Source organism: Saccopteryx bilineata, chromosome 6 (assembly GCF_036850765.1).
Source record: "Saccopteryx bilineata isolate mSacBil1 chromosome 6, mSacBil1_pri_phased_curated, whole genome shotgun sequence".
Lineage (NCBI taxonomy): Eukaryota > Metazoa > Chordata > Mammalia > Chiroptera > Emballonuridae > Saccopteryx > Saccopteryx bilineata.
The window spans coordinates 137,401,614-137,414,910 of NC_089495.1; positions in this window are offsets into that span (position 1 = coordinate 137,401,614).

Consider the following 13,297-nt stretch of genomic DNA (forward strand, 5'->3'; position numbering starts at 1 on the left):
GAGGAGAAAGATGAAGAGGAAGGAGAGGGGGAGGGGTGGAGAGGTAGATGGGCGCTTCTCCTGTATGCTCTGGCCAGGAATCGAACCCGGGAATCCTGCACACCAGGCCAATGACTCCGACGGGTCTACCATATCATGCTTTTTACTTAAAAAAAAAAAAATTTACATTTCTTTTTGAATGCTGAGGAACAGGAGACACCAAATCTTTGCAAACTACTACCTTCTTTATTAGATCCTGCTAATAACACTGTTTTGTCTTTTTCCAAATAGCTCCAGATATATGGAAAATATTTATATAGGCGGATGGGGATCCTCAGGCCCCTCAGTGATATCTTCTGAGCATGGTTTTTAAGATACCTAGAGGCAGAAAAAGCCCACTAGAGATCAGGGGAACTACCAGCTTTTAGGATACACCCTTAAAGGCTCCAATGCCCCAAAGGGGTCTCATAGGATGCCATCTGGGTCCTGCTTCAATAGTGGAAAGGAAGGTCACTGAGCTAAAGCCTGCCAGGCTTACACGCCTCTGCTGTGAGGAAACAGGGACACTGGAAGGTGGGCTTCCCCCTTGCTCCTCTAAGGGAGGGTTCAGTCTCTTCCAGCCCTGCTCCAGCCACCTATGACCTAACCTTGCCCAGAAAGCTGGGGTTTGCCACTGAAGGCTGAAGGTGCCCAGGGCCGTCGGCCCCATCTACGACACTGTGGATGAGCCTAGGGTATTTCTTCCAAGAAGCAGGTAAACTGATCTCATTTGCACAAGGGCTACTTAACTATGTTTTGCCTGAATAGTCAGGTTTTTTATTCTTCCCTCAAAGATCTCTGTTGTGGGTGTTGATAGTCCTATTTTCTGCTGCTTTGCTTAATATATAGTGTTTCCTTTATCCCTCCTACCTCAATGCCCCACTCATATTTCAGGCTGGGACCTACTCCTAATTTAGAGCTCTCTTTCCTCCTTTTGCCAACTTGTATTATGAATTTACCTTTGCCACCCAGCTTAGTGTATCCCAAGGTTCTTTTTACCATGCCACAGTCACAGAGCTCCAGGGAAAAGCAACCTGGTCTCAACTCTCCAGGCAGAGGAGAACAGAAGCTCCATATCCATGCATGCTGCAAATGGCTTTTTCCAGTCTACCTGAATCATTACCAGCTAGAAGCAGCGGTCATTGGGACTTGGACATGAGCTGCAAAGTATAGAATGGTGACAACAATTCCAGTGCCATGCGGACTTTTCCTGTGGGGAACTTTCCTGGACTCCTGCTCCTTGTGACAGCTCCTAACAGACTGAACTGTGGTTGGGTTGCATTTTTCAGGGATTTGGCATGGTGATGGGCCAACTTGGACTTGGTGAACATGTTAAGGACACTACTCTTTTATGGATTCTTGCTGTATTGGCCAAGAGTTTGCTTAAAGGCTTTTAATCACTGTAAAAAAAAATAGAGGACTGGATGAAGAAGATGGGGCACATATACACCATGGTATACTATTCAGCTAGGAGAAATGATGACATCGGATCACTTACAGCGGAATGGTGGAGTCTTGGTATCATTGTGCGGAGTGAAATAAGCGAATCAGAAAAAACAGGAACTGCAGGATTCCATACATTGGTGGGACATAAAAGCAAGATTAAGAGGCATGGACAGGAGTGTGGTGGTTGCGGGGGGTGGGGGGAGGGACGGAGGGAGAGAGGGAGGGGGAGGGGTACAGAGAGAACTGGATGGAGGGCGGCGGAGGACGATCTCTCTTCGAGTGATGGGTATGCAACAGAACTAAATGACAAGATAACCTGGAAATGTTTTCTTTGAATTTATGTACCCTGATTTATTGATGTCACCCCATTAAAATAAAAATTTATTTATAAAAAAAAAAAAGTCCTGGATGATTTTTTAAATAAAGTTCCAAAAGGGTGTCAAAACCACATCTTGCAAGCCTGCAGCACATCTTGGGTCGGGAATAAAACCAGGAGCAGACCAGGCATAGTGACGCTGGGTGACATGGCCACCGACCCCCAGCCAGAATTGGCAGTCACCTCCATGCTTCTGCCAGTCTCTCCAACAACAGCAACCTGCTGATGCTCCATTCTAAATGACCTCCTGCCCTCCCGCCCAACCTTCCTCCTCCATTCATCCGGCTGGCATTCTCATCACTTACCTGGCTCTCACCAAGTCTCCCGCCTGGAATGTCCCAACCCCTGTCTGACAGCCAAGAGTGATTTTAGAAGAAAGAAATTTGATCACATCTATCCCCTTCTGTCGGCATCCACAGGGATGAACCCTCACTCGTTGGCGTGGCTCACTCGCCTCTGCTCACGGTCCCCAGGGATGAACCCCTCACTCGTTGGCGTGGCTCATTCGCCTCTGCTCACCGTCCCCAGGGATGAACCCTCACTCGTTGGCGTGGCTCACTCGCCTCTGCTCACCGTCCCCAGGGATGAACCCTCACTCGTTGGCGTGGCTCACTCGCCTCTGCTCACCGTCCCCAAGCATCACTTCTGCCTGTGTTCTTCTCTGAATGGCTCCTCCCTGTCTCCTAAACTCATCACCTCTTCCACAGCTGTGTGCCTTTGTTTCTTCTATGTTTTCTGCCTGCTCTTGTCTCTCTTCCTAAATGCAGGTACCTGCCCCTTATCCATGCAGGGAGTAAATACTTATCCTCAAGATCCAACTGTCCAGACACAAGCGTTCCTTCTGTTTTTTTTATTTTTATTTTATCTTTCAATTACAGTTTGCATTCAATACTGTTTGTATTAGTTTCCGGGGTACAGCTTGCAGTGAGACAAGCATATACTATGAAGCAATGCCCTCAATGCGTCCAGTGTCCACCTGGTCCCCTACATAGTTAGTTAGGTAGCATTGTTGACTCTGTTCCCTGTGCTGTACTTTATATCCCTGTGATTGGTCCTTAACTACCAATGCAAACCTCTCAATTCCTTCACCTTGGTACCTGCTCCCCTCTGGCAACCGCCTGTCTGTTCTCTGTGTCTATGAGCCAGTTTCTGGGTTTTTTTTTTTTGTTTTTTTTTCTGAAGTGGGAAACGGGGAGGCAGTCAGACAGACTCCCTGCATGCACCCGACCGGGATCCACCCAGCATGCCCACCAGGGGGCGATGCTCTGCCCATCTGGGACGTTGCTCTGTTGCAACCAGAGCCATTCTAGCGCCTGAGGCAGAGGCCACAGAGCCATCCTCAGCGCCTGGGCAAACTTTGCTCCAATGGAGCCTTGGCTGCGGGAGGGGAAGAGAGAGACAGAGAGGAAGGAGCGAGGAGGGGTGGAGAAGCAGATGGGCGCTTCTCCTGTGTGCCCTGGCCGGGAATCAAACCCGGGACTCCTGCACGCCAGGCTGACACTCTACAACTGAGCCAACCGGCCAGGGCCGAGCCAGTTTCTGTTTTGTTTGCTCATTTTTTCTGTTCTTTAGACTCCATATAGAAGCAGAATCTTATGAAAGAATGGAATCTTAGCGTTTGGGACAGCATGGTCTGACTTAGAGGGTATTATGCTCAAGGGAAATAAGTCAGAGGACACAGATGTCCCTTCCGTCTTCTCACGGCGGCCCACGTCTGGTTATCTCTGCCAGTGGTCTCTCTGCAGTGTCTGTGGGAGCAGAGTGTGTGGGGTCGGTGGGGGGAATGACCAGGCAGCACAGCCTAGCAGACCTGGCGTGAGTCTCCCCTTCACCACTTGGCTACTCAGATGATCTTCACAATTCAGTTATCCTCTCCTGATCTCAGTTCCCTCATCTGCAGAGTTGAGGTAATAATAATAATGGCTATTTCTAGGGTGCTGTGAATATTAAATTGAGTTAATACATGCAAACATTTCTTTTCTGCTATATTATCTTTATTTTACTTTTTAAAATTTTTTATTGAATTTATGAGGGTGACATGATCAGTAGAATCAAACAGGTTGCCTGTGCAGAACTCGGCATCAACTGTGTACTGCGCTGTGTGTCCATCCCCTCAGGTCAAGTCTCCCTCCATCCCCATCAGTGCCCTCACCCTCCTCCGTCTCCCCCACCCCTCTCCCTCCTGTGGTCCCCACACTGTTGTCTGCGTCTGTCAGTTTTTTTTCCTGTGTTCAGTCTCTTCATTATTCTGCCTCAGTGCCTAGCACAATGTAAGTTTCCAACAAATGGAACTCCTTATTATTACCCATTTCTGTTATTGTGGTTTTCTGCCATATTATATCCATCTCATGAGTCTCCTTCCCTGTGGAGTGCGTGCTTTCTGAGGCAGGAGATGGACCTTATCCCTGTATCTCTGGTGCCTGGGGCAGGGCAGGCTATAAAGCTGGTGTCAGGGTCACCAGACAAAGTACCAGACACTAGTCCAATTTACATCTCACATAAATAAGGCGACTTCTTCAAATGCAAGTATGTTCAAAGTATTTGGGACACACACATTTTACCAAAAAACCATGTTTTTGAACATGTGAAATTTGATCAGGCCTCCTGGATTTGCCTTGGCTGCCTCCAGCCTCTCTAATTGATGTTCATAATCTAAACTGCCCGCATGTCAATTGTTTTGAGATTAGGATCCATACAAGACTTTTATGATGGTATGATAATGTCGTAAGGTGTTTTCTTACAACAATCATGGGAGAATCTGTCTTTGTGACCCTCCCTGGCATTGCCAGTAGCCTCACTGGAGATCACACCAATGTGTAACTAACACATATGAGCCAACTAGGAAAAAATCTGCCATTGATCCCACACACCTCTTCACTGAAGAGGGGAAAAGCTTGTAATTACAGTACCTGCAACCTATTTTCACATTAATAACAAAATGAATTACACATGTATAGAGGTTAATGGAAAAGAGGAAAAATAGTATATATACAAACTGGATTCTTATCTTTAAACCTAACATTTATTTTAGCCAAATCCTTCCTGCTGGTACGTGTAAGTGTTCATGCTTATAGTTTCCGTATACACAAGAGTTGATTATTACAGAGCATCTATTCACTGTGGTGTGGTGGAGATATATAACACTGCTCATGGCATTTGAGAAGACACAGTGAAATTATGAAGAGACAGAGGAAGAATACCAGGGCAGACTGGTTTAAACTCCACCCATCTCTTCTTATAAGTAAGATGTTGGCCAAGTCTCTCAACCTACAATTCTCAGTTCCCTTCTCTGTAAAATGATGTTAGCAAGGTTGCCAGGAATTGAATGCAGTATAAGAATGAGATTTGATGCCACGACTCATGCAGACACTTAACAGAGGCTGATCTGGTTCTCTGTAAGGTTCACCGACATAGGCGGACTGCATTAGTTTGGTATTCCTGTATAAGAAATTGCCGCAGCTCTGTGGCTTAAAATCAAGCCTGTCCCTGAGCTCACAGTTCCGCAGGCAGAAGTCCAACATGCTATGGCCATGTGTTCCCAGGAGGCTTGCCGTGAGGCTGACATCATTTTTTGCAAGTTCACTTCTGTTGGAAAAATTCAGTGTCTTAGGCATGTAAGATGAACAATGTCCTTACCTTCTTGGCACCTGTCTGTGGGAGACCTTTCTCAGCCCCTAGGGGCCACCTGCATTCCTTGCCATGTGGCCCCACCCATCTTCAAAGCAGCAAGGGGACCTCAGGACTTCCTTGTACTTTGATTTTCTGACTCTGTCTTTTAGACCAATCAGAGAAGGTGCTTATGTCAGACCCACCCAGATAAGCATTCTGTCTGAAGGTACACTATTCCAGGTAGCATAACCTGGTCGTGGGGGTCATAGCTCAGCAAGTCATAGGCCCACGGGTCATGCAGGGTTTGTGCACCAGGGAGACAGGAAAACTCTGTGTTTCTCTTAGAACTCGCCAATGCCTCTTGCTGTTTTAACCTCGCTGCTGTCCTGCCATGTCTTCATGGTCATAGACTTTCTTGCAAATTAAAAAATGTACTTTTGGAAAATGAGAACATATCATGAGATCCACAATTTCTTCCCTACCCCCCTAACCCCCGGCTCCTTTCTGAAACAGCAGCGAGGAGAGACACCTCCCCCGACATAAAACCCACACAGAAATATCAAAATCTGTTTGATAATGAATTTACATTAAAAAAAGAACCCATACGCTAAAATCTTTTTTTTTATTTTTAATTTTTCCCTCTTTTTCCAAATCCATGGACATAATGTTTCTTATCGCAGCTCAGAAACAGCCCAAAATAGCTTCCAACATCTTACAAATAAACATAAAACCGAGGCTTCTACAGAACAAAAATAGTGCTTGCGTCTGCTCTAAAGGTCGGTTGCCCTTCTAGATCTTCGTCAGGGCTGCTGGCCGCTGGCAGCGGAGGCACGCGCCCACATTTACATAAGACCGGCTTTTCTAGCTGGAAAAAGTTTGTACATATTAGAGTCTGTGCCTTCCATCTTAAAGATCTTCATGAATTAATTTAAAAAAAAAAAAGAAAAAGAGACAACAAGACCATTGAAAATGACAGGTGCAGTGGACTCACCTGCAATGAATCTCATTCAAGATTGTTTAAGTTTCCCAGGATGAAGGCTGCTTTCCAAAGTCCCACAGAGATGCTTCCTCTCTTGTTGAAGCCGCCCCCATAATTAAGGAAGGGGTTTTATCCTTCACAGCTAAAGTTTATGACTCGCGCCCTGAGGCTAGCTCCCCTCTCCCACCCCCTTCCCTTGAGGGGTAGATATTCTAGAAGCGATTCATCTTCTGAAATGAAAAGGCAGGCCTTTTTGTTCGTGTGGCACGGAACGCAGCCCTTGGGATGTCGTTGTTGTTTGTTCAACTTGTGCGCTACCATTTTCCTGTGGCGTCATAGAAAAAGAAAATCTCAGTTTTGATGTGAGTCAAATTGATCAAAAGAAACAAAAATGAATTAAACCTAGCATTAAAAAATGGTATGTGTATGATAGAGTCTTTGTTCAGTCTCTAGACCTTAGGAAATGAAAGGCAGAAAATGGAATTTCTGTCTCCCTTATGATTTACTACCAGGCCATAAAAGACAGTCCATGATGCGGCCCCTGGTGCATCCTGGTCCATTTGCCCCTTAATTCTAGAAAGTTTAGCTTCTTCAATCCCTGAAACATGCCACAGTTTCCCTTCTTTCAGCCTCCGGGTATTGGTACATGCTGCCCCTTTTCAAATAAAGGTTTCATGGGAGACAATTTTCCATGGGTCTATTAATAGTATCAGGTGTATTTATGAAGGAGATGTGAACAGATCTCTCCCACACCATTGTTTCTGGAATGTGTGTGTAACAAACAATCCTGGAAGAGAGAGAGTGCCTCTGTCTGAGGTAAAGAACAGGCACGCTTACTGCCCATTATAAAACATTCGGGTTCTCCAAGCTCAAGGTTGCTCTTCCATATGCAAGATGCCGCCGCCTGTGCAGGGGCCTCCTCCCCTCTTTGCATCACCTTACAGGGACTGTGGCTTAAGTGATTGGCACAAAACACTGAGACTTGGGTGCTGCCCTTTATATGTGTGGGCAAAACTGGTCTTCACACATTTTCTTCGGCATCCATAAAACTACGGCCGGCATATAGGTTAGTGTGCAAGTAACATCTTAAATTCTTCACCAACCCTGAGAGTGTGGGTTATGAGAGTGAGATGTTGATACTTAACTTTCTGGAAAGAGGAAGGAAGGTAACCCAAAGGGTTTGCTTGTCCCAGGGAAATGGGGTGCTAGACAGCACAGCTGACCGGGCCCCAGCTGCAGATGTGAACGTGGCACCTCTCCATTTGTGGGCAACTGTATCCCTCTCATTCTGTAATTGCCTAACGCAAAGCCAGTTCCCTGATGAGAAAGATGGACTCATGATATCAGAAAAGGAGACACAGGTTTTGTGTGGTGGAGTGAGAACCCCTGTACCTGGGATGGGAATACCCCAAATCCTCAGAGGGAGGGGGAGAGAAGGACATCAGTGACCTGAGTCTTTCATAGTTGTCCTTGGAACTTTCTTCACAGAGGAAATTGCCCTGATGCAGCTCTCCCAAAGGGTTGCCTGTGTCTTAAAGTTAAATGACCGCTGTGTCTGCCAACTTCCACTCTACAACACTGACTATGAGTGGGTTGCCATAGCCCTTGACCTTACTGAGAAATCTACCAGAAACAACAGAGCGGGAGGTGGATCCTGAATCTCCCATGAAAAACATCTGTCAAAACCTCCCTTTGAATGTTGCCTCCACCTCCATTCGCTTAACCATTGCTTAGCCAGTTGAGGGCAAATACCTGCCACCCTTCTGATCATGTAGGCAAACAGGACAGGTTAGATCAGCTTCCCTCATTCAATTGCTCCCAACACCAGCATTCAACCCAATTATTTAAACTGCACTGGGCAGCCCAATGCCTTTAAACCGGTGGGGAGGTTATTGGGATTCATCCCATGACCTCTGACTGGTAGAGTTATTAGCGTTCTAGCAGTTTAAAAATAACTCTTTCCAAAATGACCATATGCACCCCCCCCCCCCCAGGAATAACTGTGTAGGACCCAGGCCTTCACTCGCCTTCCTAAAAGAAATGTGGTGCCTTAGGGTGGTCATAACAGCCCTCCACATGTTAAAAGAAACCACTTAGACTGAGAGCCCTTAGACAATGGCAGGTGGGAACTTCCCAGATGTACAACTGACTTTTTTATCAGCACCCTACAGGCAGTCAACATAGGATGGGAGTCATTCCTTTGGAAAAAGTGATACAAAATGTGTCCCTCACATTGTTTGAAGTGGTCTTAGACATTATTTCAGCCCTGGAAAGTTGTCAAATTAGCCTGGACTCACTGACCGGGGTTGTCAGGATGGCCTTCTTCCATGAAGACCTAGACAGAAGTTGAGCAATCACTGAGACATTCCACTGCCCCTGTATCAATGGCTCAGGTCAAAGAGCAAGGTCAACCCACCTGGCTTTCTTCATTATTCTTTCTATTTTCGTTCACTATTTATAGAATTTGCACTGCTGGTTAGATTCAGTACCAGGAGGCAAGTTTGAGCTCGAAACTATAGGATGGTCTTATTCTGCTACTTGGAATTCTGTTGCTAGTAGTTTCAAATAAATGATATATAAAACAAATTGAGTGGCTTTGGTCCTAGACTCTGTCAGTAAGATTAATCAAGGTGGCTGATAGAGTGGCACACTCATGGAAAAACTGGCCAGCATTCAGGACTGTGTAGAATTGAGAAATGGACACTATCAGGAATTAATTCTCTAAGGATCACTCCCATGCCTAAACACTGTATGAGCAAGGAACTCATTGCACTTTGTTCTGGAATATCTTTCCAAGGATTTTTGTATGGTGAACACTTGGAGCATAGGGATAATAAGGTCAGTCATCTTTATTGCCGAATTATAAAAAAAATTTTTGTTCCCTAAGCTCAGAGTCTCTGTTCTACAATGCAACTCACTGCTTTATCCAAATGTAATCTGTTGTTTGTGTTTGTGTGTGTGTTTTTGCATCTTCTTGTGAGAAGAGTGGATTCATAGACCTAGGGAACTTCCTCAAAATAGTGGTTCTTCAGGGGCTGTGACTTTGTGAATAACAAACTGTCCTCCGTCTCTGGAATCTGGAGCGATGTGTCTTCTTCCAAGTATCCGTGAAATGAAAGGACGCTCACACCTTAGTTTATGAGTGAGGTTTCCTGGCTCTTTGCCATAGCTCCTCATAGTTCAGATCTCTACTCAAACGCTGTCTCCCGAGAGCGGTGACAGCACCTCACCCTTCGTTTCCCCACATCCTGTGGCTATTCTTTCTTCTCGTTGTAACCCCTATTGTTTATTAGTAGTCATGGAGGTGTGTACTGTCTATCTCTGTAGTTAAATGTATGTGTCTCCAGGGCAGTCACTATGACCTCTATGTTCATTCCCTTTCCAGTGCCTAGAACACTGCCTGCCATGGAGTAGGTGTTGAATAAATGTTTGTTGAGTTTATTTGGCTTTCTTTAGTGAATCATAGAGATGTGTAAGACAAATGTTTTATTATCCCCTCTTGCCTGTGCTGCTGAGTCATATAAGAAATAGACCAGATAGACAAACATCATTTACTGTGGATATTTGTAGTCCATAACACTTAACTTACTACAGAAGGAGGTGGTTTTATCAAAGAAGTCTTAACTAAAATGTGAAACATTTTCTTTACCATGAAATGTTTCAACAATTATAAGCAATCAGTTCACAAAAGGGACCATTAATCCACAACTTTATCCCCAGTCTTACAAATCTGCACAGGCCAAGGACAACACAACTTTTCCATAGAATGACTTTTTCTATAAAAGCATATACATTTTTTTGTTGTTCGGAAAATCCCTTCTTGACCAAGAGACTCACTGGCTGGAATCACACGGTGTCATCAGCATCCATGTCTTGGGTCATGTCACTGAAAAGGGTGGATAGACTCAGAGATTAAGCACCACATGAAAATCAACGCAAAAACAAATATTTTATCAGAATCATTTTTATAGTAAGAGATATGCAACATAAGAATCGGGGTGGAAGACAAAGAAAAATCTAAGAAACAAAAAAATAAGAAATGCCAGTAAAGTTTGGGTGAAGAGCATTCTCCTTCAATGGGTTCTGCATTTCATTGCTTCTTACTCACCTCAACATTCTTCATCGTGCTTTGAGAAACCAACATGCCCAGGAAAACGCCCAGATAGCTTCTCATTATGTCTGATAGCAAACGTTCTAAAAGAGACGAAAACCCAAATCACTACCCTTTTCTTAGCAGACACAGATGACGAGGCCCCATTATTTTGGTTCCCAAACTCACAACTTCTAAAAGAAAGAAATATTATCATCAAGTCACTCACAACTTTTTTTTTTCATTACAGACATGATTTCTTAGAGGAGTCTCAGATTTACAGAAAACCTGAACAGAAAGAACAGAGATTTCCTACACACTCCCAGCCCATCCGCCCTCCCCCACACTTTCCCTTCTTGTCGCCATCTCGCTTTGGGGTGGGACCATTGGGACACTTGGTGAACTGATGTAGACATTAGGATGGAAGTCCATGTTTCACATAAGGGTTTCCTCTTTGTGTTTTACAATCGACAGGCTTGCCAAAGCGTACACGAGCACATGGTTTATTATATTTTCTTCTGGATGCGATGTATATTTTTCTTCCTCTGAAAATAGTATAGCCTTTTTGACATGTGATGGGTCCTTCTGCCCCAGCACCAGCTCTGTGTCATCCGAGTTCCACTCCCCTGGTCCTGTTTAAGATAGTCCATTTCCAGCAGAGGAAACAGCCCAAGGCATCAACCTGCAATGCCAACTTGACCGAACCTCTCTCCATTTTATTCTAAGCCAATCCAGTCTCACCAGCCTCTTTGGTTTTCCGCTGGCAATGAAGCTCTCCATTACGACAGGAGCCTCAGGACCCAGGTGCACAGCCCTCTACAGGGAGAGGAAGTGGAGGGAGGAGTCCAGGCATACATCCCTTCTTCATCTCCAGAATTTCATTACGGGTCTTTACATGCCCTGCCTTCCCCAGGAAGCTGCCTTGCACATTGTGGGTGGAGCGCAGAGTGCATTCCTAGCAGCTGTGGCTGAGGCAATGCTGTGAGAACACTCCAGCTCCCAGAAGCCTCCTGGGCACACCCAGGAAGGAAGCTCGCCCGCTATAAGGAAGTGACTTAGTGCCAACCACGCAGCTCCCTGACCTTTTCAGCCACTGGCTTTGAGGAACACGCGGTAACACCCTATAGGCTGAACCTGTGTATATAGGCTAGCTTACTTCCTGAATAAAGTGGATCTGCGTCACTGAACCTCATCTTCCTCACCCCTGGCAGGACTTGTCCGCACATGAGTAAAGTTCAAGAGATATTTGTTCAGTTAAATCAATCCCTGCTGGAATTGGGGGGGGGGGGGCAACATGCAGTCAGCAGAGACACCGCCTAAAACGTTAGAAGGACGTCACACCAACAGCTGAAGGGTGTGTAATGTGATCTCAAAGTTGAATGAGGAACAACCTTTGCTTTCAGAAATCACGTTCCCTGGGAAGATATAAAATTTTATGATTGGACTGAACCGTTTTAACTTTTCCATATAAAGTAGAAATTCAAAAGTTGATAAGACTGAAAGTGGGAAAGAAATGGGTATAATCTCTTCAGCCGAGTGTCCATGGCGCATGCTCGCTCGTTCGTGAGCTGTGGTAGTTGGTGTTTCCCTCTGCCTTTGGAGCTGTCTTTCTTCCATGTGGTGTCTTCCTGGACCACCTTCCTATTTCTTCTCCTTCTCTGTTTCCTTCTTTGCCTTCTTCTTTTTATTCTTCTCTTCCTCCTCCTCTCCCTCTCCCTCTCCCTCTCCCTCTCCCTCTCCCTCTCCCTCTCCCTCTCCCTCTCCCTCTCCCTCTCCCTCTCCCTCTCCCTCTCCCTCTCCCTCTCCCTCTCCCTCTCCCTCTCCTTCTCCCTCTCCCTCTCCCTCTCCCCTCCTCTTTTTCCTCCTCTTTCTCCTCCTCCTCCTCCTCCTCCTCCTCCTCCTCCTCCTTCTCCTCCTCCGTCTTTTTCTTCTTCTTGGTCTGGTCAGGACACTGCCAAGCTGACTTTGAATATAAAAAGGGAGTGGGAGAAGACAGGAAGTCAGTGTTTAATGTGTCACTAGTATTTCAGGTGATTCCAGCTCCTGAATTTTATGACTTTATTTACTGACTATTAGTGTGAAAGGCAATCAGAACCAAATGGCTGGGCTTGCAGCTGTACAGACCTGAAGTGATTTACAGCCTCAGCGCTCTCAGGCCATCCCTTTGGACGTGCCCTGTGCTGTGGCACTCACCACCTCAACGGGCTCTGTCAGCTGGCCAGCCGTGCACTGGGCCAGGCCTTGGGGCAGCTTACCACTGACGTGCGTGCCTTGTCCCTTCGTCACAACCTTTCCATAGCCACTCCAAGTTCTCCCACATGAGGAGGGTGCATCTTCGTCTCTCTGTGATAGCTTGCTCTGACAGGAGTTGCAGAATCTCGGGGGACTCTGTCCAGACTGGCCTCTCCCTTGGCTTTGCCTCCCCGTGAAGTCAGGAAAGAGGCAGACATGGTGATCTTCCCTCCACGACCACACCTGTCTCAGAGGACCACAGAAATCACAGAGTGTGAATAACTCCAACCATTCCCATCACCACCAACACCATCGTCAGCATCCGTTTCTTCTTATTACCATGCCTACCACACGCTGTTTGCGTGTATTGTTCCAACATACCACATGTATTAATCAAATGTTTACTCCAGGCCTGACACTTGTTCCAGATGAGAAATTACACGGATGCATGAAATGGAAAATCTCCCCTAGGCTGCCCACCTGACACCAATGCAAACTGATACTGAATGCAAACTATGGTTGAAAATATTAAAAACAAAACAAAACA